This window comes from Leptodactylus fuscus, unplaced genomic scaffold (assembly GCF_031893055.1).
Source record: "Leptodactylus fuscus isolate aLepFus1 unplaced genomic scaffold, aLepFus1.hap2 HAP2_SCAFFOLD_409, whole genome shotgun sequence".
Lineage (NCBI taxonomy): Eukaryota > Metazoa > Chordata > Amphibia > Anura > Leptodactylidae > Leptodactylus > Leptodactylus fuscus.
Window position 1 is genome coordinate 53,784 of NW_027440433.1, and position 23,394 is coordinate 77,177.

A 23,394-nucleotide genomic window follows, 5' to 3' on the forward strand; every position below is an offset into this window, starting at 1 on the left:
GGCTGTGGATAGTGTACCGATCTGTCATGGTGTGTGAGGTCTGCACCAAAAGGTGAACAGGGTGATAGCCAATGCGTTTGGCATCACAGTAGGGCCCACGGCCCCACCTCTACACTTCTCAGCACATCGCTGTCTGCTTGGTACATTTTTGTCGTCATCAAAGCAAGTCCAAAAAATGCTAGACAGAGAAAATTTCCGAAACCGTACGAAGAATGTTCCTCTTGTACAGCGAAACAGATCAAATCCAGTTGCCACTACTGTCACTCAGCGATGCACAGCGCTTGCTGCAAATCTGCATAAACCCTGCCTGCATGTCAGTCTGTCTCCGGAGCAAGCAGGCAGCCACAAGAGGGCAACAAGCACTGCGAAATAAGAAGAAGAGGAGGAGGACGACAACAACAGCAGCAGTAATAGCAGTAGCAGTAGCATCAAGTTGTGCAAAATCCAGGTACAAGTGCAAAGCAATTTCTCTTGCTTGCCTCAGAAATTTTAATACTCCATTCTCTTCCACGGAAAAAAAGTTTTCAAGTCAGCAGGAAAATCTGAAACAAAATGAAGAAACCAAAATGAAAATAAATAAATTTGGACAAAAGAAAAAACAATTACCAAAAATTACAATGATAACAATACATCATATTTATATAGCGCCAACACATTCCGCAGCGCTGTACAATTTGTCAGGTTAATTTACAGACAACAATATACATTACAAAACTAGTCATTTCACACAATGCAGAAACTGAGGGCCCTGCTCGCAAGAGCTGACAATCTAAGAGGTAGAAGGGGTGACACAAAATTATTGAACCAAAAAAAATAAATAAAATTCGGAAATACAAATAGGATTTCTCATCTAATTCTTCTGATTTGTTGCAAGACATTGAAATGCCAGCAAGCAAGCAGCAGAAGGAAAAAAGAAATTCTTTTTCTATTTTTCAACCAAATTAAGAGGGGTGCACCGGTCCTGGAGATACTGCAATACCAGGTCAATGCGTGGAGTGGACAGAGCAAGCTCTATTTCCATCTCCCTGTTCCAAAAATCCATTTAATATATGGTCCCCAGATAGGGGACGTATCAGATATTAAACTGATAAGAACAGATACTACACTTGATCTTAGCCAAAAGGCCGAGAAGCGATAACCCAAAAATTGGACGCACCCGAGCGGCGCCCCCCGGAAGCAACGTGCACTGCCAAAGGAGAAGGAAGAACAGCTAGCAACCTGGTCAGCAACTCTCACACCCAGGCAAGAAACACAGGTGCACAGCATTACCACAGTCAGCCAATCAATGGTTAATCACTACAGGAAAGTGACCACAGGTGATAGTAGAACTTTGGCGGCAAGGACTCGGCAGTGCACTGCCTTCGCAGCAGGCAAATCTGCATCAGGCCCGCCTCTGCATTAGACCACACCCACTAAAACGTACTTCACGAAGAGTTTGTTTGCTTTTCCTCGAAACACAGCTTCTACGGTTTAATTCCCAAAAAATAGAAAAGGAATACATTACATCACAAAATTGGGGCCCCCACAAGAAGAGAGTGAGTGGGGGGAATAGGAAAGCAAGCAGGGAGAAGAAGAAGAAGGATGGCTCTGGCTCTAAGACTCGTCAGGTTTGTCCACCGGAGGCCCGCACGGCTGGAGCATCTTCTCCATCAAATTGAAGCGCACACGGGCCTTGCTCTCGTTCTCAGCTACAGCAAAGTAGTTCAGCAGGTCAAAGTGGCCCATGTAAGAGCAGTAGGAGTCTCGGTGCTGATTCACCAGCCATTCCCACTTGGTGGTATCTGCGTGACCAGTGCCAATATATTTGGACTGGAGGTGCTCCAGCTGGCTGTGGATAGTGTACCGATCTGTCATGGTGTGTGAGGTCTGCACCAAAAGGTGAACAGGGTGATAGCCAATGCGTTTGGCATCACAGTAGGGCCCACGGCCCCACCTCTACACTTCTCAGCACATCGCTGTCTGCTTGGTACATTTTTGTCGTCATCAAAGCAAGTCCAAAAAATGCTAGACAGAGAAAATTTCCGAAACCGTACGAAGAATGTTCCTCTTGTACAGCGAAACAGATCAAATCCAGTTGCCACTACTGTCACTCAGCGATGCACAGCGCTTGCTGCAAATCTGCATAAACCCTGCCTGCATGTCAGTCTGTCTCCGGAGCAAGCAGGCAGCCACAAGAGGGCAACAAGCACTGCGAAATAAGAAGAAGAGGAGGAGGACGACAACAACAGCAGCAGTAATAGCAGTAGCAGTAGCATCAAGTTGTGCAAAATCCAGGTACAAGTGCAAAGCAATTTCTCTTGCTTGCCTCAGAAATTTTAATACTCCATTCTCTTCCACGGAAAAAAAGTTTTCAAGTCAGCAGGAAAATCTGAAACAAAATGAAGAAACCAAAATGAAAATAAATAAATTTGGACAAAAGAAAAAACAATTACCAAAAATTACAATGATAACAATACATCATATTTATATAGCGCCAACACATTCCGCAGCGCTGTACAATTTGTCAGGTTAATTTACAGACAACAATATACATTACAAAACTAGTCATTTCACACAATGCAGAAACTGAGGGCCCTGCTCGCAAGAGCTGACAATCTAAGAGGTAGAAGGGGTGACACAAAATTATTGAACCAAAAAAAATAAATAAAATTCGGAAATACAAATAGGATTTCTCATCTAATTCTTCTGATTTGTTGCAAGACATTGAAATGCCAGCAAGCAAGCAGCAGAAGGAAAAAAGAAATTCTTTTTCTATTTTTCAACCAAATTAAGAGGGGTGCACCGGTCCTGGAGATACTGCAATACCAGGTCAATGCGTGGAGTGGACAGAGCAAGCTCTATTTCCATCTCCCTGTTCCAAAAATCCATTTAATATATGGTCCCCAGATAGGGGACGTATCAGATATTAAACTGATAAGAACAGATACTACACTTGATCTTAGCCAAAAGGCCGAGAAGCGATAACCCAAAAATTGGACGCACCCGAGCGGCGCCCCCCGGAAGCAACGTGCACTGCCAAAGGAGAAGGAAGAACAGCTAGCAACCTGGTCAGCAACTCTCACACCCAGGCAAGAAACACAGGTGCACAGCATTACCACAGTCAGCCAATCAATGGTTAATCACTACAGGAAAGTGACCACAGGTGATAGTAGAACTTTGGCGGCAAGGACTCGGCAGTGCACTGCCTTCGCAGCAGGCAAATCTGCATCAGGCCCGCCTCTGCATTAGACCACACCCACTAAAACGTACTTCACGAAGAGTTTGTTTGCTTTTCCTCGAAACACAGCTTCTACGGTTTAATTCCCAAAAAATAGAAAAGGAATACATTACATCACAAAATTGGGGCCCCCACAAGAAGAGAGTGAGTGGGGGGAATAGGAAAGCAAGCAGGGAGAAGAAGAAGAAGGATGGCTCTGGCTCTAAGACTCGTCAGGTTTGTCCACCGGAGGCCCGCACGGCTGGAGCATCTTCTCCATCAAATTGAAGCGCACACGGGCCTTGCTCTCGTTCTCAGCTACAGCAAAGTAGTTCAGCAGGTCAAAGTGGCCCATGTAAGAGCAGTAGGAGTCTCGGTGCTGATTCACCAGCCATTCCCACTTGGTGGTATCTGCGTGACCAGTGCCAATATATTTGGACTGGAGGTGCTCCAGCTGGCTGTGGATAGTGTACCGATCTGTCATGGTGTGTGAGGTCTGCACCAAAAGGTGAACAGGGTGATAGCCAATGCGTTTGGCATCACAGTAGGGCCCACGGCCCCACCTCTACACTTCTCAGCACATCGCTGTCTGCTTGGTACATTTTTGTCGTCATCAAAGCAAGTCCAAAAAATGCTAGACAGAGAAAATTTCCGAAACCGTACGAAGAATGTTCCTCTTGTACAGCGAAACAGATCAAATCCAGTTGCCACTACTGTCACTCAGCGATGCACAGCGCTTGCTGCAAATCTGCATAAACCCTGCCTGCATGTCAGTCTGTCTCCGGAGCAAGCAGGCAGCCACAAGAGGGCAACAAGCACTGCGAAATAAGAAGAAGAGGAGGAGGACGACAACAACAGCAGCAGTAATAGCAGTAGCAGTAGCATCAAGTTGTGCAAAATCCAGGTACAAGTGCAAAGCAATTTCTCTTGCTTGCCTCAGAAATTTTAATACTCCATTCTCTTCCACGGAAAAAAAGTTTTCAAGTCAGCAGGAAAATCTGAAACAAAATGAAGAAACCAAAATGAAAATAAATAAATTTGGACAAAAGAAAAAACAATTACCAAAAATTACAATGATAACAATACATCATATTTATATAGCGCCAACACATTCCGCAGCGCTGTACAATTTGTCAGGTTAATTTACAGACAACAATATACATTACAAAACTAGTCATTTCACACAATGCAGAAACTGAGGGCCCTGCTCGCAAGAGCTGACAATCTAAGAGGTAGAAGGGGTGACACAAAATTATTGAACCAAAAAAAATAAATAAAATTCGGAAATACAAATAGGATTTCTCATCTAATTCTTCTGATTTGTTGCAAGACATTGAAATGCCAGCAAGCAAGCAGCAGAAGGAAAAAAGAAATTCTTTTTCTATTTTTCAACCAAATTAAGAGGGGTGCACCGGTCCTGGAGATACTGCAATACCAGGTCAATGCGTGGAGTGGACAGAGCAAGCTCTATTTCCATCTCCCTGTTCCAAAAATCCATTTAATATATGGTCCCCAGATAGGGGACGTATCAGATATTAAACTGATAAGAACAGATTTTTTTTAAGTTGAAATCTACCACAAAGGGTAGCATCTTTATTTAACATTTTATCAATACACATCAACTTAACATTTTATACAAAAATAAATCATTTACACATACAATACACATACTTGTTTACATATCACATCATATTAAGCATTTTTCCAACATTTTAACATATTAATTCCTTTGACCAATCTATATTTAATCTCTTTACTAATTCCTCCTGAGCTTCTGCACTTTTCCTATATTTACCTTTATGACTTTTTTTCCTAACACTTGTTGGATATCCCCCCTGCATAGCAAGAAGAAATAGTACAGTCATTTCTACATTATTCAAGCATTTTTTATCTAGTGCTTCCCTAACTATAGGGTCATTAATTGAGTACCGATCATAGAAACCCTCATGATCCTTATGAAAGTCCCTCACAGCCTGGCCCCTTTCCTCATTAAAGTTTTCTAACTCTTCTCTTAGTGCATCCTGATCTTCAATTGCTTTACACAACAATACATTTACCATTTCCTCACTAGGCTTTTTGTATTTTGCTTCAATCCCATCTCCATAATCAGCTTTTTCTACCTTTATTATTTCAGTTACCTTTGCCTTCAATTTACATACTTTATTAAACGGCACAACCTCCTCCAAACATTTTCCTGTGTTAAAATCACACAACACTCCATAAGACAAAGTTTCCCCCACCCTCCGCATTGAAGGTAAACCTGTAAGAGAAACATCAGAGCTGGGCTCTGTTTTTTGAGTCCCACACACAGTCTCTGTTTTTCCCATCTTGGGTCCTGAATCAAAAGGAAAGTCCTTACAATCAGTCTTTGTTTCTTCTTTATCAGTCCTTATTTTGTCCATACTGGAGGATCTTTTACCAAGACCCTCCCAATAGCAATATCCAGTGTTTCCACCGAAATCAATGTCCCCATCAAGCTGGCTTAGGTTCTCCTCTTTGATCCAGACGGAGAACCTCTTTCTACCAGTCCAGAAACCAACCTTGTTTAACAGGTCTTTCTTAAATCTGCATACCGGGGCAACCAACTTCACAAAGCTCAAAATCTCCGAGGTCGTCACGAACGGATCGTCCATGGATACCACCAAAGTTTTCCATCCGCCCTGCAAGGAGGTCAAGCAAGCCACACGGTTCCTGATCCCAGCGATCCCTCCTTCGTTCCACCTCCGGAAGGCCTCCGAGCACAGGAACTCCGATCTGAACGTGACATCGCAAGAGCCTCTGGCGGTGTTCCACTGCATGGCAAAGACGTCATCTCGGGTCATCATCAGGTCCTCCAACAGGATTCTAGCCATCACCGTCTCATCCCAAGCGTCCAAGGAAGCCTCTTTCTTGGGGAAGAACCGCAAGCAGAACTTCTTCCTCTTTAGCTCCATAGTCACCAACACCGTCTCAGCCAAGCCTGCGAAAATCAATAGATTGACCAGGTGATCGCTCCTCGTTGCCCCGGGACTAAGCCTCAAACCCTATAGCAGCATGTGCTTCCACCCAGGCTATAAACCTGGGTTTCCACACAAGGCCGAGTAGAGGGTACCCGGGGCACCTCCGGCTAAGACCCTTGGCAGCACACAAACACTAAACAGTAAGTATGCTACACTTGGTCTTAGCCAAAAGGCCGAGAAGCGATAACCCAAAAATTGGACGCACCCGAGCGGCGCCCCCCGGAAGCAACGTGCACTGCCAAAGGAGAAGGAAGAACAGCTAGCAACCTGGTCAGCAACTCTCACACCCAGGCAAGAAACACAGGTGCACAGCATTACCACAGTCAGCCAATCAATGGTTAATCACTACAGGAAAGTGACCACAGGTGATAGTAGAACTTTGGCGGCAAGGACTCGGCAGTGCACTGCCTTCGCAGCAGGCAAATCTGCATCAGGCCCGCCTCTGCATTAGACCACACCCACTAAAACGTACTTCACGAAGAGTTTGTTTGCTTTTCCTCGAAACACAGCTTCTACGGTTTAATTCCCAAAAAATAGAAAAGGAATACATTACATCACAAAATTGGGGCCCCCACAAGAAGAGAGTGAGTGGGGGGAATAGGAAAGCAAGCAGGGAGAAGAAGAAGAAGGATGGCTCTGGCTCTAAGACTCGTCAGGTTTGTCCACCGGAGGCCCGCACGGCTGGAGCATCTTCTCCATCAAATTGAAGCGCACACGGGCCTTGCTCTCGTTCTCAGCTACAGCAAAGTAGTTCAGCAGGTCAAAGTGGCCCATGTAAGAGCAGTAGGAGTCTCGGTGCTGATTCACCAGCCATTCCCACTTGGTGGTATCTGCGTGACCAGTGCCAATATATTTGGACTGGAGGTGCTCCAGCTGGCTGTGGATAGTGTACCGATCTGTCATGGTGTGTGAGGTCTGCACCAAAAGGTGAACAGGGTGATAGCCAATGCGTTTGGCATCACAGTAGGGCCCACGGCCCCACCTCTACACTTCTCAGCACATCGCTGTCTGCTTGGTACATTTTTGTCGTCATCAAAGCAAGTCCAAAAAATGCTAGACAGAGAAAATTTCCGAAACCGTACGAAGAATGTTCCTCTTGTACAGCGAAACAGATCAAATCCAGTTGCCACTACTGTCACTCAGCGATGCACAGCGCTTGCTGCAAATCTGCATAAACCCTGCCTGCATGTCAGTCTGTCTCCGGAGCAAGCAGGCAGCCACAAGAGGGCAACAAGCACTGCGAAATAAGAAGAAGAGGAGGAGGACGACAACAACAGCAGCAGTAATAGCAGTAGCAGTAGCATCAAGTTGTGCAAAATCCAGGTACAAGTGCAAAGCAATTTCTCTTGCTTGCCTCAGAAATTTTAATACTCCATTCTCTTCCACGGAAAAAAAGTTTTCAAGTCAGCAGGAAAATCTGAAACAAAATGAAGAAACCAAAATGAAAATAAATAAATTTGGACAAAAGAAAAAACAATTACCAAAAATTACAATGATAACAATACATCATATTTATATAGCGCCAACACATTCCGCAGCGCTGTACAATTTGTCAGGTTAATTTACAGACAACAATATACATTACAAAACTAGTCATTTCACACAATGCAGAAACTGAGGGCCCTGCTCGCAAGAGCTGACAATCTAAGAGGTAGAAGGGGTGACACAAAATTATTGAACCAAAAAAAATAAATAAAATTCGGAAATACAAATAGGATTTCTCATCTAATTCTTCTGATTTGTTGCAAGACATTGAAATGCCAGCAAGCAAGCAGCAGAAGGAAAAAAGAAATTCTTTTTCTATTTTTCAACCAAATTAAGAGGGGTGCACCGGTCCTGGAGATACTGCAATACCAGGTCAATGCGTGGAGTGGACAGAGCAAGCTCTATTTCCATCTCCCTGTTCCAAAAATCCATTTAATATATGGTCCCCAGATAGGGGACGTATCAGATATTAAACTGATAAGAACAGATACTACACTTGATCTTAGCCAAAAGGCCGAGAAGCGATAACCCAAAAATTGGACGCACCCGAGCGGCGCCCCCCGGAAGCAACGTGCACTGCCAAAGGAGAAGGAAGAACAGCTAGCAACCTGGTCAGCAACTCTCACACCCAGGCAAGAAACACAGGTGCACAGCATTACCACAGTCAGCCAATCAATGGTTAATCACTACAGGAAAGTGACCACAGGTGATAGTAGAACTTTGGCGGCAAGGACTCGGCAGTGCACTGCCTTCGCAGCAGGCAAATCTGCATCAGGCCCGCCTCTGCATTAGACCACACCCACTAAAACGTACTTCACGAAGAGTTTGTTTGCTTTTCCTCGAAACACAGCTTCTACGGTTTAATTCCCAAAAAATAGAAAAGGAATACATTACATCACAAAATTGGGGCCCCCACAAGAAGAGAGTGAGTGGGGGGAATAGGAAAGCAAGCAGGGAGAAGAAGAAGAAGGATGGCTCTGGCTCTAAGACTCGTCAGGTTTGTCCACCGGAGGCCCGCACGGCTGGAGCATCTTCTCCATCAAATTGAAGCGCACACGGGCCTTGCTCTCGTTCTCAGCTACAGCAAAGTAGTTCAGCAGGTCAAAGTGGCCCATGTAAGAGCAGTAGGAGTCTCGGTGCTGATTCACCAGCCATTCCCACTTGGTGGTATCTGCGTGACCAGTGCCAATATATTTGGACTGGAGGTGCTCCAGCTGGCTGTGGATAGTGTACCGATCTGTCATGGTGTGTGAGGTCTGCACCAAAAGGTGAACAGGGTGATAGCCAATGCGTTTGGCATCACAGTAGGGCCCACGGCCCCACCTCTACACTTCTCAGCACATCGCTGTCTGCTTGGTACATTTTTGTCGTCATCAAAGCAAGTCCAAAAAATGCTAGACAGAGAAAATTTCCGAAACCGTACGAAGAATGTTCCTCTTGTACAGCGAAACAGATCAAATCCAGTTGCCACTACTGTCACTCAGCGATGCACAGCGCTTGCTGCAAATCTGCATAAACCCTGCCTGCATGTCAGTCTGTCTCCGGAGCAAGCAGGCAGCCACAAGAGGGCAACAAGCACTGCGAAATAAGAAGAAGAGGAGGAGGACGACAACAACAGCAGCAGTAATAGCAGTAGCAGTAGCATCAAGTTGTGCAAAATCCAGGTACAAGTGCAAAGCAATTTCTCTTGCTTGCCTCAGAAATTTTAATACTCCATTCTCTTCCACGGAAAAAAAGTTTTCAAGTCAGCAGGAAAATCTGAAACAAAATGAAGAAACCAAAATGAAAATAAATAAATTTGGACAAAAGAAAAAACAATTACCAAAAATTACAATGATAACAATACATCATATTTATATAGCGCCAACACATTCCGCAGCGCTGTACAATTTGTCAGGTTAATTTACAGACAACAATATACATTACAAAACTAGTCATTTCACACAATGCAGAAACTGAGGGCCCTGCTCGCAAGAGCTGACAATCTAAGAGGTAGAAGGGGTGACACAAAATTATTGAACCAAAAAAAATAAATAAAATTCGGAAATACAAATAGGATTTCTCATCTAATTCTTCTGATTTGTTGCAAGACATTGAAATGCCAGCAAGCAAGCAGCAGAAGGAAAAAAGAAATTCTTTTTCTATTTTTCAACCAAATTAAGAGGGGTGCACCGGTCCTGGAGATACTGCAATACCAGGTCAATGCGTGGAGTGGACAGAGCAAGCTCTATTTCCATCTCCCTGTTCCAAAAATCCATTTAATATATGGTCCCCAGATAGGGGACGTATCAGATATTAAACTGATAAGAACAGATACTACACTTGATCTTAGCCAAAAGGCCGAGAAGCGATAACCCAAAAATTGGACGCACCCGAGCGGCGCCCCCCGGAAGCAACGTGCACTGCCAAAGGAGAAGGAAGAACAGCTAGCAACCTGGTCAGCAACTCTCACACCCAGGCAAGAAACACAGGTGCACAGCATTACCACAGTCAGCCAATCAATGGTTAATCACTACAGGAAAGTGACCACAGGTGATAGTAGAACTTTGGCGGCAAGGACTCGGCAGTGCACTGCCTTCGCAGCAGGCAAATCTGCATCAGGCCCGCCTCTGCATTAGACCACACCCACTAAAACGTACTTCACGAAGAGTTTGTTTGCTTTTCCTCGAAACACAGCTTCTACGGTTTAATTCCCAAAAAATAGAAAAGGAATACATTACATCACAAAATTGGGGCCCCCACAAGAAGAGAGTGAGTGGGGGGAATAGGAAAGCAAGCAGGGAGAAGAAGAAGAAGGATGGCTCTGGCTCTAAGACTCGTCAGGTTTGTCCACCGGAGGCCCGCACGGCTGGAGCATCTTCTCCATCAAATTGAAGCGCACACGGGCCTTGCTCTCGTTCTCAGCTACAGCAAAGTAGTTCAGCAGGTCAAAGTGGCCCATGTAAGAGCAGTAGGAGTCTCGGTGCTGATTCACCAGCCATTCCCACTTGGTGGTATCTGCGTGACCAGTGCCAATATATTTGGACTGGAGGTGCTCCAGCTGGCTGTGGATAGTGTACCGATCTGTCATGGTGTGTGAGGTCTGCACCAAAAGGTGAACAGGGTGATAGCCAATGCGTTTGGCATCACAGTAGGGCCCACGGCCCCACCTCTACACTTCTCAGCACATCGCTGTCTGCTTGGTACATTTTTGTCGTCATCAAAGCAAGTCCAAAAAATGCTAGACAGAGAAAATTTCCGAAACCGTACGAAGAATGTTCCTCTTGTACAGCGAAACAGATCAAATCCAGTTGCCACTACTGTCACTCAGCGATGCACAGCGCTTGCTGCAAATCTGCATAAACCCTGCCTGCATGTCAGTCTGTCTCCGGAGCAAGCAGGCAGCCACAAGAGGGCAACAAGCACTGCGAAATAAGAAGAAGAGGAGGAGGACGACAACAACAGCAGCAGTAATAGCAGTAGCAGTAGCATCAAGTTGTGCAAAATCCAGGTACAAGTGCAAAGCAATTTCTCTTGCTTGCCTCAGAAATTTTAATACTCCATTCTCTTCCACGGAAAAAAAGTTTTCAAGTCAGCAGGAAAATCTGAAACAAAATGAAGAAACCAAAATGAAAATAAATAAATTTGGACAAAAGAAAAAACAATTACCAAAAATTACAATGATAACAATACATCATATTTATATAGCGCCAACACATTCCGCAGCGCTGTACAATTTGTCAGGTTAATTTACAGACAACAATATACATTACAAAACTAGTCATTTCACACAATGCAGAAACTGAGGGCCCTGCTCGCAAGAGCTGACAATCTAAGAGGTAGAAGGGGTGACACAAAATTATTGAACCAAAAAAAATAAATAAAATTCGGAAATACAAATAGGATTTCTCATCTAATTCTTCTGATTTGTTGCAAGACATTGAAATGCCAGCAAGCAAGCAGCAGAAGGAAAAAAGAAATTCTTTTTCTATTTTTCAACCAAATTAAGAGGGGTGCACCGGTCCTGGAGATACTGCAATACCAGGTCAATGCGTGGAGTGGACAGAGCAAGCTCTATTTCCATCTCCCTGTTCCAAAAATCCATTTAATATATGGTCCCCAGATAGGGGACGTATCAGATATTAAACTGATAAGAACAGATACTACACTTGATCTTAGCCAAAAGGCCGAGAAGCGATAACCCAAAAATTGGACGCACCCGAGCGGCGCCCCCCGGAAGCAACGTGCACTGCCAAAGGAGAAGGAAGAACAGCTAGCAACCTGGTCAGCAACTCTCACACCCAGGCAAGAAACACAGGTGCACAGCATTACCACAGTCAGCCAATCAATGGTTAATCACTACAGGAAAGTGACCACAGGTGATAGTAGAACTTTGGCGGCAAGGACTCGGCAGTGCACTGCCTTCGCAGCAGGCAAATCTGCATCAGGCCCGCCTCTGCATTAGACCACACCCACTAAAACGTACTTCACGAAGAGTTTGTTTGCTTTTCCTCGAAACACAGCTTCTACGGTTTAATTCCCAAAAAATAGAAAAGGAATACATTACATCACAAAATTGGGGCCCCCACAAGAAGAGAGTGAGTGGGGGGAATAGGAAAGCAAGCAGGGAGAAGAAGAAGAAGGATGGCTCTGGCTCTAAGACTCGTCAGGTTTGTCCACCGGAGGCCCGCACGGCTGGAGCATCTTCTCCATCAAATTGAAGCGCACACGGGCCTTGCTCTCGTTCTCAGCTACAGCAAAGTAGTTCAGCAGGTCAAAGTGGCCCATGTAAGAGCAGTAGGAGTCTCGGTGCTGATTCACCAGCCATTCCCACTTGGTGGTATCTGCGTGACCAGTGCCAATATATTTGGACTGGAGGTGCTCCAGCTGGCTGTGGATAGTGTACCGATCTGTCATGGTGTGTGAGGTCTGCACCAAAAGGTGAACAGGGTGATAGCCAATGCGTTTGGCATCACAGTAGGGCCCACGGCCCCACCTCTACACTTCTCAGCACATCGCTGTCTGCTTGGTACATTTTTGTCGTCATCAAAGCAAGTCCAAAAAATGCTAGACAGAGAAAATTTCCGAAACCGTACGAAGAATGTTCCTCTTGTACAGCGAAACAGATCAAATCCAGTTGCCACTACTGTCACTCAGCGATGCACAGCGCTTGCTGCAAATCTGCATAAACCCTGCCTGCATGTCAGTCTGTCTCCGGAGCAAGCAGGCAGCCACAAGAGGGCAACAAGCACTGCGAAATAAGAAGAAGAGGAGGAGGACGACAACAACAGCAGCAGTAATAGCAGTAGCAGTAGCATCAAGTTGTGCAAAATCCAGGTACAAGTGCAAAGCAATTTCTCTTGCTTGCCTCAGAAATTTTAATACTCCATTCTCTTCCACGGAAAAAAAGTTTTCAAGTCAGCAGGAAAATCTGAAACAAAATGAAGAAACCAAAATGAAAATAAATAAATTTGGACAAAAGAAAAAACAATTACCAAAAATTACAATGATAACAATACATCATATTTATATAGCGCCAACACATTCCGCAGCGCTGTACAATTTGTCAGGTTAATTTACAGACAACAATATACATTACAAAACTAGTCATTTCACACAATGCAGAAACTGAGGGCCCTGCTCGCAAGAGCTGACAATCTAAGAGGTAGAAGGGGTGACACAAAATTATTGAACCAAAAAAAATAAATAAAATTCGGAAATACAAATAGGATTTCTCATCTAATTCTTCTGATTTGTTGCAAGACATTGAAATGCCAGCAAGCAAGCAGCAGAAGGAAAAAAGAAATTCTTTTTCTATTTTTCAACCAAATTAAGAGGGGTGCACCGGTCCTGGAGATACTGCAATACCAGGTCAATGCGTGGAGTGGACAGAGCAAGCTCTATTTCCATCTCCCTGTTCCAAAAATCCATTTAATATATGGTCCCCAGATAGGGGACGTATCAGATATTAAACTGATAAGAACAGATACTACACTTGATCTTAGCCAAAAGGCCGAGAAGCGATAACCCAAAAATTGGACGCACCCGAGCGGCGCCCCCCGGAAGCAACGTGCACTGCCAAAGGAGAAGGAAGAACAGCTAGCAACCTGGTCAGCAACTCTCACACCCAGGCAAGAAACACAGGTGCACAGCATTACCACAGTCAGCCAATCAATGGTTAATCACTACAGGAAAGTGACCACAGGTGATAGTAGAACTTTGGCGGCAAGGACTCGGCAGTGCACTGCCTTCGCAGCAGGCAAATCTGCATCAGGCCCGCCTCTGCATTAGACCACACCCACTAAAACGTACTTCACGAAGAGTTTGTTTGCTTTTCCTCGAAACACAGCTTCTACGGTTTAATTCCCAAAAAATAGAAAAGGAATACATTACATCACAAAATTGGGGCCCCCACAAGAAGAGAGTGAGTGGGGGGAATAGGAAAGCAAGCAGGGAGAAGAAGAAGAAGGATGGCTCTGGCTCTAAGACTCGTCAGGTTTGTCCACCGGAGGCCCGCACGGCTGGAGCATCTTCTCCATCAAATTGAAGCGCACACGGGCCTTGCTCTCGTTCTCAGCTACAGCAAAGTAGTTCAGCAGGTCAAAGTGGCCCATGTAAGAGCAGTAGGAGTCTCGGTGCTGATTCACCAGCCATTCCCACTTGGTGGTATCTGCGTGACCAGTGCCAATATATTTGGACTGGAGGTGCTCCAGCTGGCTGTGGATAGTGTACCGATCTGTCATGGTGTGTGAGGTCTGCACCAAAAGGTGAACAGGGTGATAGCCAATGCGTTTGGCATCACAGTAGGGCCCACGGCCCCACCTCTACACTTCTCAGCACATCGCTGTCTGCTTGGTACATTTTTGTCGTCATCAAAGCAAGTCCAAAAAATGCTAGACAGAGAAAATTTCCGAAACCGTACGAAGAATGTTCCTCTTGTACAGCGAAACAGATCAAATCCAGTTGCCACTACTGTCACTCAGCGATGCACAGCGCTTGCTGCAAATCTGCATAAACCCTGCCTGCATGTCAGTCTGTCTCCGGAGCAAGCAGGCAGCCACAAGAGGGCAACAAGCACTGCGAAATAAGAAGAAGAGGAGGAGGACGACAACAACAGCAGCAGTAATAGCAGTAGCAGTAGCATCAAGTTGTGCAAAATCCAGGTACAAGTGCAAAGCAATTTCTCTTGCTTGCCTCAGAAATTTTAATACTCCATTCTCTTCCACGGAAAAAAAGTTTTCAAGTCAGCAGGAAAATCTGAAACAAAATGAAGAAACCAAAATGAAAATAAATAAATTTGGACAAAAGAAAAAACAATTACCAAAAATTACAATGATAACAATACATCATATTTATATAGCGCCAACACATTCCGCAGCGCTGTACAATTTGTCAGGTTAATTTACAGACAACAATATACATTACAAAACTAGTCATTTCACACAATGCAGAAACTGAGGGCCCTGCTCGCAAGAGCTGACAATCTAAGAGGTAGAAGGGGTGACACAAAATTATTGAACCAAAAAAAATAAATAAAATTCGGAAATACAAATAGGATTTCTCATCTAATTCTTCTGATTTGTTGCAAGACATTGAAATGCCAGCAAGCAAGCAGCAGAAGGAAAAAAGAAATTCTTTTTCTATTTTTCAACCAAATTAAGAGGGGTGCACCGGTCCTGGAGATACTGCAATACCAGGTCAATGCGTGGAGTGGACAGAGCAAGCTCTATTTCCATCTCCCTGTTCCAAAAATCCATTTAATATATGGTCCCCAGATAGGGGACGTATCAGATATTAAACTGATAAGAACAGATACTACACTTGATCTTAGCCAAAAGGCCGAGAAGCGATAACCCAAAAATTGGACGCACCCGAGCGGCGCCCCCCGGAAGCAACGTGCACTGCCAAAGGAGAAGGAAGAACAGCTAGCAACCTGGTCAGCAACTCTCACACCCAGGCAAGAAACACAGGTGCACAGCATTACCACAGTCAGCCAATCAATGGTTAATCACTACAGGAAAGTGACCACAGGTGATAGTAGAACTTTGGCGGCAAGGACTCGGCAGTGCACTGCCTTCGCAGCAGGCAAATCTGCATCAGGCCCGCCTCTGCATTAGACCACACCCACTAAAACGTACTTCACGAAGAGTTTGTTTGCTTTTCCTCGAAACACAGCTTCTACGGTTTAATTCCCAAAAAATAGAAAAGGAATACATTACATCACAAAATTGGGGCCCCCACAAGAAGAGAGTGAGTGGGGGGAATAGGAAAGCAAGCAGGGAGAAGAAGAAGAAGGATGGCTCTGGCTCTAAGACTCGTCAGGTTTGTCCACCGGAGGCCCGCACGGCTGGAGCATCTTCTCCATCAAATTGAAGCGCACACGGGCCTTGCTCTCGTTCTCAGCTACAGCAAAGTAGTTCAGCAGGTCAAAGTGGCCCATGTAAGAGCAGTAGGAGTCTCGGTGCTGATTCACCAGCCATTCCCACTTGGTGGTATCTGCGTGACCAGTGCCAATATATTTGGACTGGAGGTGCTCCAGCTGGCTGTGGATAGTGTACCGATCTGTCATGGTGTGTGAGGTCTGCACCAAAAGGTGAACAGGGTGATAGCCAATGCGTTTGGCATCACAGTAGGGCCCACGGCCCCACCTCTACACTTCTCAGCACATCGCTGTCTGCTTGGTACATTTTTGTCGTCATCAAAGCAAGTCCAAAAAATGCTAGACAGAGAAAATTTCCGAAACCGTACGAAGAATGTTCCTCTTGTACAGCGAAACAGATCAAATCCAGTTGCCACTACTGTCACTCAGCGATGCACAGCGCTTGCTGCAAATCTGCATAAACCCTGCCTGCATGTCAGTCTGTCTCCGGAGCAAGCAGGCAGCCACAAGAGGGCAACAAGCACTGCGAAATAAGAAGAAGAGGAGGAGGACGACAACAACAGCAGCAGTAATAGCAGTAGCAGTAGCATCAAGTTGTGCAAAATCCAGGTACAAGTGCAAAGCAATTTCTCTTGCTTGCCTCAGAAATTTTAATACTCCATTCTCTTCCACGGAAAAAAAGTTTTCAAGTCAGCAGGAAAATCTGAAACAAAATGAAGAAACCAAAATGAAAATAAATAAATTTGGACAAAAGAAAAAACAATTACCAAAAATTACAATGATAACAATACATCATATTTATATAGCGCCAACACATTCCGCAGCGCTGTACAATTTGTCAGGTTAATTTACAGACAACAATATACATTACAAAACTAGTCATTTCACACAATGCAGAAACTGAGGGCCCTGCTCGCAAGAGCTGACAATCTAAGAGGTAGAAGGGGTGACACAAAATTATTGAACCAAAAAAAATAAATAAAATTCGGAAATACAAATAGGATTTCTCATCTAATTCTTCTGATTTGTTGCAAGACATTGAAATGCCAGCAAGCAAGCAGCAGAAGGAAAAAAGAAATTCTTTTTCTATTTTTCAACCAAATTAAGAGGGGTGCACCGGTCCTGGAGATACTGCAATACCAGGTCAATGCGTGGAGTGGACAGAGCAAGCTCTATTTCCATCTCCCTGTTCCAAAAATCCATTTAATATATGGTCCCCAGATAGGGGACGTATCAGATATTAAACTGATAAGAACAGATACTACACTTGATCTTAGCCAAAAGGCCGAGAAGCGATAACCCAAAAATTGGACGCACCCGAGCGGCGCCCCCCGGAAGCAACGTGCACTGCCAAAGGAGAAGGAAGAACAGCTAGCAACCTGGTCAGCAACTCTCACACCCAGGCAAGAAACACAGGTGCACAGCATTACCACAGTCAGCCAATCAATGGTTAATCACTACAGGAAAGTGACCACAGGTGATAGTAGAACTTTGGCGGCAAGGACTCGGCAGTGCACTGCCTTCGCAGCAGGCAAATCTGCATCAGGCCCGCCTCTGCATTAGACCACACCCACTAAAACGTACTTCACGAAGAGTTTGTTTGCTTTTCCTCGAAACACAGCTTCTACGGTTTAATTCCCAAAAAATAGAAAAGGAATACATTACATCACAAAATTGGGGCCCCCACAAGAAGAGAGTGAGTGGGGGGAATAGGAAAGCAAGCAGGGAGAAGAAGAAGAAGGATGGCTCTGGCTCTAAGACTCGTCAGGTTTGTCCACCGGAGGCCCGCACGGCTGGAGCATCTTCTCCATCAAATTGAAGCGCACACGGGCCTTGCTCTCGTTCTCAGCTACAGCAAAGTAGTTCAGCAGGTCAAAGTGGCCCATGTAAGAGCAGTAGGAGTCTCGGTGCTGATTCACCAGCCATTCCCACTTGGTGGTATCTGCGTGACCAGTGCCAATATATTTGGACTGGAGGTGCTCCAGCTGGCTGTGGATAGTGTACCGATCTGTCATGGTGTGTGAGGTCTGCACCAAAAGGTGAACAGGGTGATAGCCAATGCGTTTGGCATCACAGTAGGGCCCACGGCCCCACCTCTACACTTCTCAGCACATCGCTGTCTGCTTGGTACATTTTTGTCGTCATCAAAGCAAGTCCAAAAAATGCTAGACAGAGAAAATTTCCGAAACCGTACGAAGAATGTTCCTCTTGTACAGCGAAACAGATCAAATCCAGTTGCCACTACTGTCACTCAGCGATGCACAGCGCTTGCTGCAAATCTGCATAAACCCTGCCTGCATGTCAGTCTGTCTCCGGAGCAAGCAGGCAGCCACAAGAGGGCAACAAGCACTGCGAAATAAGAAGAAGAGGAGGAGGACGACAACAACAGCAGCAGTAATAGCAGTAGCAGTAGCATCAAGTTGTGCAAAATCCAGGTACAAGTGCAAAGCAATTTCTCTTGCTTGCCTCAGAAATTTTAATACTCCATTCTCTTCCACGGAAAAAAAGTTTTCAAGTCAGCAGGAAAATCTGAAACAAAATGAAGAAACCAAAATGAAAATAAATAAATTTGGACAAAAGAAAAAACAATTACCAAAAATTACAATGATAACAATACATCATATTTATATAGCGCCAACACATTCCGCAGCGCTGTACAATTTGTCAGGTTAATTTACAGACAACAATATACATTACAAAACTAGTCATTTCACACAATGCAGAAACTGAGGGCCCTGCTCGCAAGAGCTGACAATCTAAGAGGTAGAAGGGGTGACACAAAATTATTGAACCAAAAAAAATAAATAAAATTCGGAAATACAAATAGGATTTCTCATCTAATTCTTCTGATTTGTTGCAAGACATTGAAATGCCAGCAAGCAAGCAGCAGAAGGAAAAAAGAAATTCTTTTTCTATTTTTCAACCAAATTAAGAGGGGTGCACCGGTCCTGGAGATACTGCAATACCAGGTCAATGCGTGGAGTGGACAGAGCAAGCTCTATTTCCATCTCCCTGTTCCAAAAATCCATTTAATATATGGTCCCCAGATAGGGGACGTATCAGATATTAAACTGATAAGAACAGATACTACACTTGATCTTAGCCAAAAGGCCGAGAAGCGATAACCCAAAAATTGGACGCACCCGAGCGGCGCCCCCCGGAAGCAACGTGCACTGCCAAAGGAGAAGGAAGAACAGCTAGCAACCTGGTCAGCAACTCTCACACCCAGGCAAGAAACACAGGTGCACAGCATTACCACAGTCAGCCAATCAATGGTTAATCACTACAGGAAAGTGACCACAGGTGATAGTAGAACTTTGGCGGCAAGGACTCGGCAGTGCACTGCCTTCGCAGCAGGCAAATCTGCATCAGGCCCGCCTCTGCATTAGACCACACCCACTAAAACGTACTTCACGAAGAGTTTGTTTGCTTTTCCTCGAAACACAGCTTCTACGGTTTAATTCCCAAAAAATAGAAAAGGAATACATTACATCACAAAATTGGGGCCCCCACAAGAAGAGAGTGAGTGGGGGGAATAGGAAAGCAAGCAGGGAGAAGAAGAAGAAGGATGGCTCTGGCTCTAAGACTCGTCAGGTTTGTCCACCGGAGGCCCGCACGGCTGGAGCATCTTCTCCATCAAATTGAAGCGCACACGGGCCTTGCTCTCGTTCTCAGCTACAGCAAAGTAGTTCAGCAGGTCAAAGTGGCCCATGTAAGAGCAGTAGGAGTCTCGGTGCTGATTCACCAGCCATTCCCACTTGGTGGTATCTGCGTGACCAGTGCCAATATATTTGGACTGGAGGTGCTCCAGCTGGCTGTGGATAGTGTACCGATCTGTCATGGTGTGTGAGGTCTGCACCAAAAGGTGAACAGGGTGATAGCCAATGCGTTTGGCATCACAGTAGGGCCCACGGCCCCACCTCTACACTTCTCAGCACATCGCTGTCTGCTTGGTACATTTTTGTCGTCATCAAAGCAAGTCCAAAAAATGCTAGACAGAGAAAATTTCCGAAACCGTACGAAGAATGTTCCTCTTGTACAGCGAAACAGATCAAATCCAGTTGCCACTACTGTCACTCAGCGATGCACAGCGCTTGCTGCAAATCTGCATAAACCCTGCCTGCATGTCAGTCTGTCTCCGGAGCAAGCAGGCAGCCACAAGAGGGCAACAAGCACTGCGAAATAAGAAGAAGAGGAGGAGGACGACAACAACAGCAGCAGTAATAGCAGTAGCAGTAGCATCAAGTTGTGCAAAATCCAGGTACAAGTGCAAAGCAATTTCTCTTGCTTGCCTCAGAAATTTTAATACTCCATTCTCTTCCACGGAAAAAAAGTTTTCAAGTCAGCAGGAAAATCTGAAACAAAATGAAGAAACCAAAATGAAAATAAATAAATTTGGACAAAAGAAAAAACAATTACCAAAAATTACAATGATAACAATACATCATATTTATATAGCGCCAACACATTCCGCAGCGCTGTACAATTTGTCAGGTTAATTTACAGACAACAATATACATTACAAAACTAGTCATTTCACACAATGCAGAAACTGAGGGCCCTGCTCGCAAGAGCTGACAATCTAAGAGGTAGAAGGGGTGACACAAAATTATTGAACCAAAAAAAATAAATAAAATTCGGAAATACAAATAGGATTTCTCATCTAATTCTTCTGATTTGTTGCAAGACATTGAAATGCCAGCAAGCAAGCAGCAGAAGGAAAAAAGAAATTCTTTTTCTATTTTTCAACCAAATTAAGAGGGGTGCACCGGTCCTGGAGATACTGCAATACCAGGTCAATGCGTGGAGTGGACAGAGCAAGCTCTATTTCCATCTCCCTGTTCCAAAAATCCATTTAATATATGGTCCCCAGATAGGGGACGTATCAGATATTAAACTGATAAGAACAGATTTTTTTTTTTTTGATTTACTAGCCACTAAGGGCCATTTTTTATTAAACATAACAAAATGACAATGAAAAAACACTATTTCTCAAATTTCCATATTACTACACATACAACACACATAAGAACAACAACAAAAAACATCTGTATATCTCACAGTTTTTTTTTTTTTTTTTTTTTTTTTTCACAATGTTTAACAATATTTTACACTTTTGTTTGTTCCTTTTTTTCCATTTCTTTCTCCCTTAGTTCTTTTATTTCTTGTATTTTATCATACAGCTCTCTATTTTTCCTATATTTACCATTTTCATACGTTGGGGATATTGGCGCGGGGTATCCTCCCTCCAGGGCCATCATAAGTAACATATCCATTTCATCCTCATTTAAAGTACATTTTCCTAACACATTTCTAACATAAGGATCACGTATGTATTTCTCAAAAAACATGTGATGACCTCCATAGAGAGATTTAACTACTACATACCTACAGTGTCCATAATTATCTATACCCTTCTTTAACTTACTTGCTTCTCCTACCCATTTTTTTGTAAGTACCTTCTCTCTAGGCTCCATACAACTAACTTCTCTTTTTTCCCTCACCTTCACTATCCTTATTCTATCTTTCCCTTCTACTGTCATTTCTGCATTACACATAATTGGCTCCTTCTCTATCACTTTTTCTACTACTAGTTCACATTTAAATTCTTGTTCCATACATATCATTTTTTTACATTTTTTATTACCGAGTTCCTGCATCTCATCACGAACAGGAGTTAAATCTGCAAAAGAAATATCAGAAATAACAGTCTCCGAAAAGACACTCTCAGTCTCTGTCTTGTCCAGGAAATTTTCCTCCTCCGGCAACACAGTCTCTTTCTCCTTTTTCTTAGGGGATTTCCCCTTAAAGTCCTCCCAAAAGGCAAAACCAGTCTTACCGCCAAACTGGATTGCTCCATTAAATATGTCCATGTCCTTTTCCTCTATCCAGACTGAAAAGCGTCTTTTGCCAGTCCAATATCCGGCTTGGTTCAATAAGTCCTTTTTGAACCTGCACATAGGCACATAAAGTCTCATATAATCCATAATGTCCGCTGCATCCACAAAAGGATCATCCATTGAAACGACCAGCGATTTCCAGCCACCGTGCAAGGAAGTCAAGCAGCTCACTCGGTCCCTGACTCCAGTGGTCCCGCCCCCGTACCATCTGAGGAAGGCCTCCGAACACAGTTGCTCCGAAGTGAAGGTGACATCGCAAGACCTCTTGGTGGCGTTCCATTGCATGGCCAGGACGTCCTCTTTCCGCACCATCAGGCAATCCTCCAGAATCCTCACCACCGACATCTCCGACCAGTCATCGGCTTTAGCGGCATCTTTCTTAAGGAAGAACCTCAGGCAGAACTTCTTCCTTCTCAGCTCCATGTCAAAAGACAAGAAAAACCGTATTAGTCAAGCGGTATTTAGCTCAGAACCTGCGAGCCTCAGTAGATTCTCCAGGTGATCGCTCCTCGTTGCCCCGGGACTAAGCCTCAAACCCAATAGCAGCAGGTAGTTCCAGCCAGGCTATGAACCTGACCTTCCCTACCAGGCAGAGTAGAGGGTACCCGGGGCACCTCCGGCCAAGATCTTTGGCAGCCCTGATACACTAAACAGCACCAGGACTACACTTGATCCTAGCCAAAAGGCCGAGAAGCGATAACCCAAAAATTGGACGCACCCGAGCGGCGCCCCCCGGAAGCAACGTGCACTGCCAAAGGAGAAGGAAGAACAGCTAGCAACCTGGTCAGCAACTCTCACACCCAGGCAAGAAACACAGGTGCACAGCATTACCACAGTCAGCCAATCAATGGTTAATCACTACAGGAAAGTGACCACAGGTGATAGTAGAACTTTGGCGGCAAGGACTCGGCAGTGCACTGCCTTCGCAGCAGGCAAATCTGCATCAGGCCCGCCTCTGCATTAGACCACACCCACTAAAACGTACTTCACGAAGAGTTTGTTTGCTTTTCCTCGAAACACAGCTTCTACGGTTTAATTCCCAAAAAATAGAAAAGGAATACATTACATCACAAAATTGGGGCCCCCACAAGAAGAGAGTGAGTGGGGGGAATAGGAAAGCAAGCAGGGAGAAGAAGAAGAAGGATGGCTCTGGCTCTAAGACTCGTCAGGTTTGTCCACCGGAGGCCCGCACGGCTGGAGCATCTTCTCCATCAAATTGAAGCGCACACGGGCCTTGCTCTCGTTCTCAGCTACAGCAAAGTAGTTCAGCAGGTCAAAGTGGCCCATGTAAGAGCAGTAGGAGTCTCGGTGCTGATTCACCAGCCATTCCCACTTGGTGGTATCTGCGTGACCAGTGCCAATATATTTGGACTGGAGGTGCTCCAGCTGGCTGTGGATAGTGTACCGATCTGTCATGGTGTGTGAGGTCTGCACCAAAAGGTGAACAGGGTGATA

At 44.7% G+C, this 23,394-nt stretch overlaps 11 non-coding genes across 11 annotated transcripts; all 11 read right to left on the reverse strand.

Annotated features, from left to right (window-relative positions):
* Positions 1-945: 945 nt before the first annotated feature.
* Positions 946-1,136, reverse strand: LOC142188254 (U2 spliceosomal RNA). The gene has a single exon (XR_012712785.1). It is a non-coding gene; the product is annotated as a U2 spliceosomal RNA (small nuclear RNA).
* A 1,635-nt stretch (positions 1,137-2,771) lies between these two features.
* Positions 2,772-2,962, reverse strand: LOC142188255 (U2 spliceosomal RNA). Its single transcript, XR_012712786.1, has one exon. It is a non-coding gene; the product is annotated as a U2 spliceosomal RNA (small nuclear RNA).
* A 1,635-nt stretch (positions 2,963-4,597) lies between these two features.
* On the reverse strand, positions 4,598-4,784 carry LOC142188280 (U2 spliceosomal RNA). Its single transcript, XR_012712810.1, has one exon. It is a non-coding gene; the product is annotated as a U2 spliceosomal RNA (small nuclear RNA).
* Positions 4,785-8,015: 3,231 nt separating this feature from the next.
* Positions 8,016-8,206, reverse strand: LOC142188256 (U2 spliceosomal RNA). The gene has a single exon (XR_012712787.1). It is a non-coding gene; the product is annotated as a U2 spliceosomal RNA (small nuclear RNA).
* Positions 8,207-9,841: 1,635 nt separating this feature from the next.
* On the reverse strand, positions 9,842-10,032 carry LOC142188257 (U2 spliceosomal RNA). Its single transcript, XR_012712788.1, has one exon. It is a non-coding gene; the product is annotated as a U2 spliceosomal RNA (small nuclear RNA).
* Positions 10,033-11,667: 1,635 nt separating this feature from the next.
* Positions 11,668-11,858, reverse strand: LOC142188258 (U2 spliceosomal RNA). Its single transcript, XR_012712789.1, has one exon. It is a non-coding gene; the product is annotated as a U2 spliceosomal RNA (small nuclear RNA).
* Positions 11,859-13,493: 1,635 nt separating this feature from the next.
* LOC142188259 (U2 spliceosomal RNA) lies at positions 13,494-13,684 on the reverse strand. The gene has a single exon (XR_012712790.1). It is a non-coding gene; the product is annotated as a U2 spliceosomal RNA (small nuclear RNA).
* A 1,635-nt stretch (positions 13,685-15,319) lies between these two features.
* Positions 15,320-15,510, reverse strand: LOC142188260 (U2 spliceosomal RNA). Its single transcript, XR_012712791.1, has one exon. It is a non-coding gene; the product is annotated as a U2 spliceosomal RNA (small nuclear RNA).
* Positions 15,511-17,145: 1,635 nt separating this feature from the next.
* LOC142188261 (U2 spliceosomal RNA) lies at positions 17,146-17,336 on the reverse strand. The gene has a single exon (XR_012712792.1). It is a non-coding gene; the product is annotated as a U2 spliceosomal RNA (small nuclear RNA).
* Positions 17,337-18,971: 1,635 nt separating this feature from the next.
* LOC142188262 (U2 spliceosomal RNA) lies at positions 18,972-19,162 on the reverse strand. The gene has a single exon (XR_012712793.1). It is a non-coding gene; the product is annotated as a U2 spliceosomal RNA (small nuclear RNA).
* A 1,635-nt stretch (positions 19,163-20,797) lies between these two features.
* Positions 20,798-20,992, reverse strand: LOC142188285 (U2 spliceosomal RNA). Its single transcript, XR_012712814.1, has one exon. It is a non-coding gene; the product is annotated as a U2 spliceosomal RNA (small nuclear RNA).
* Between the last annotated feature and the right edge of the window lie 2,402 nt (positions 20,993-23,394).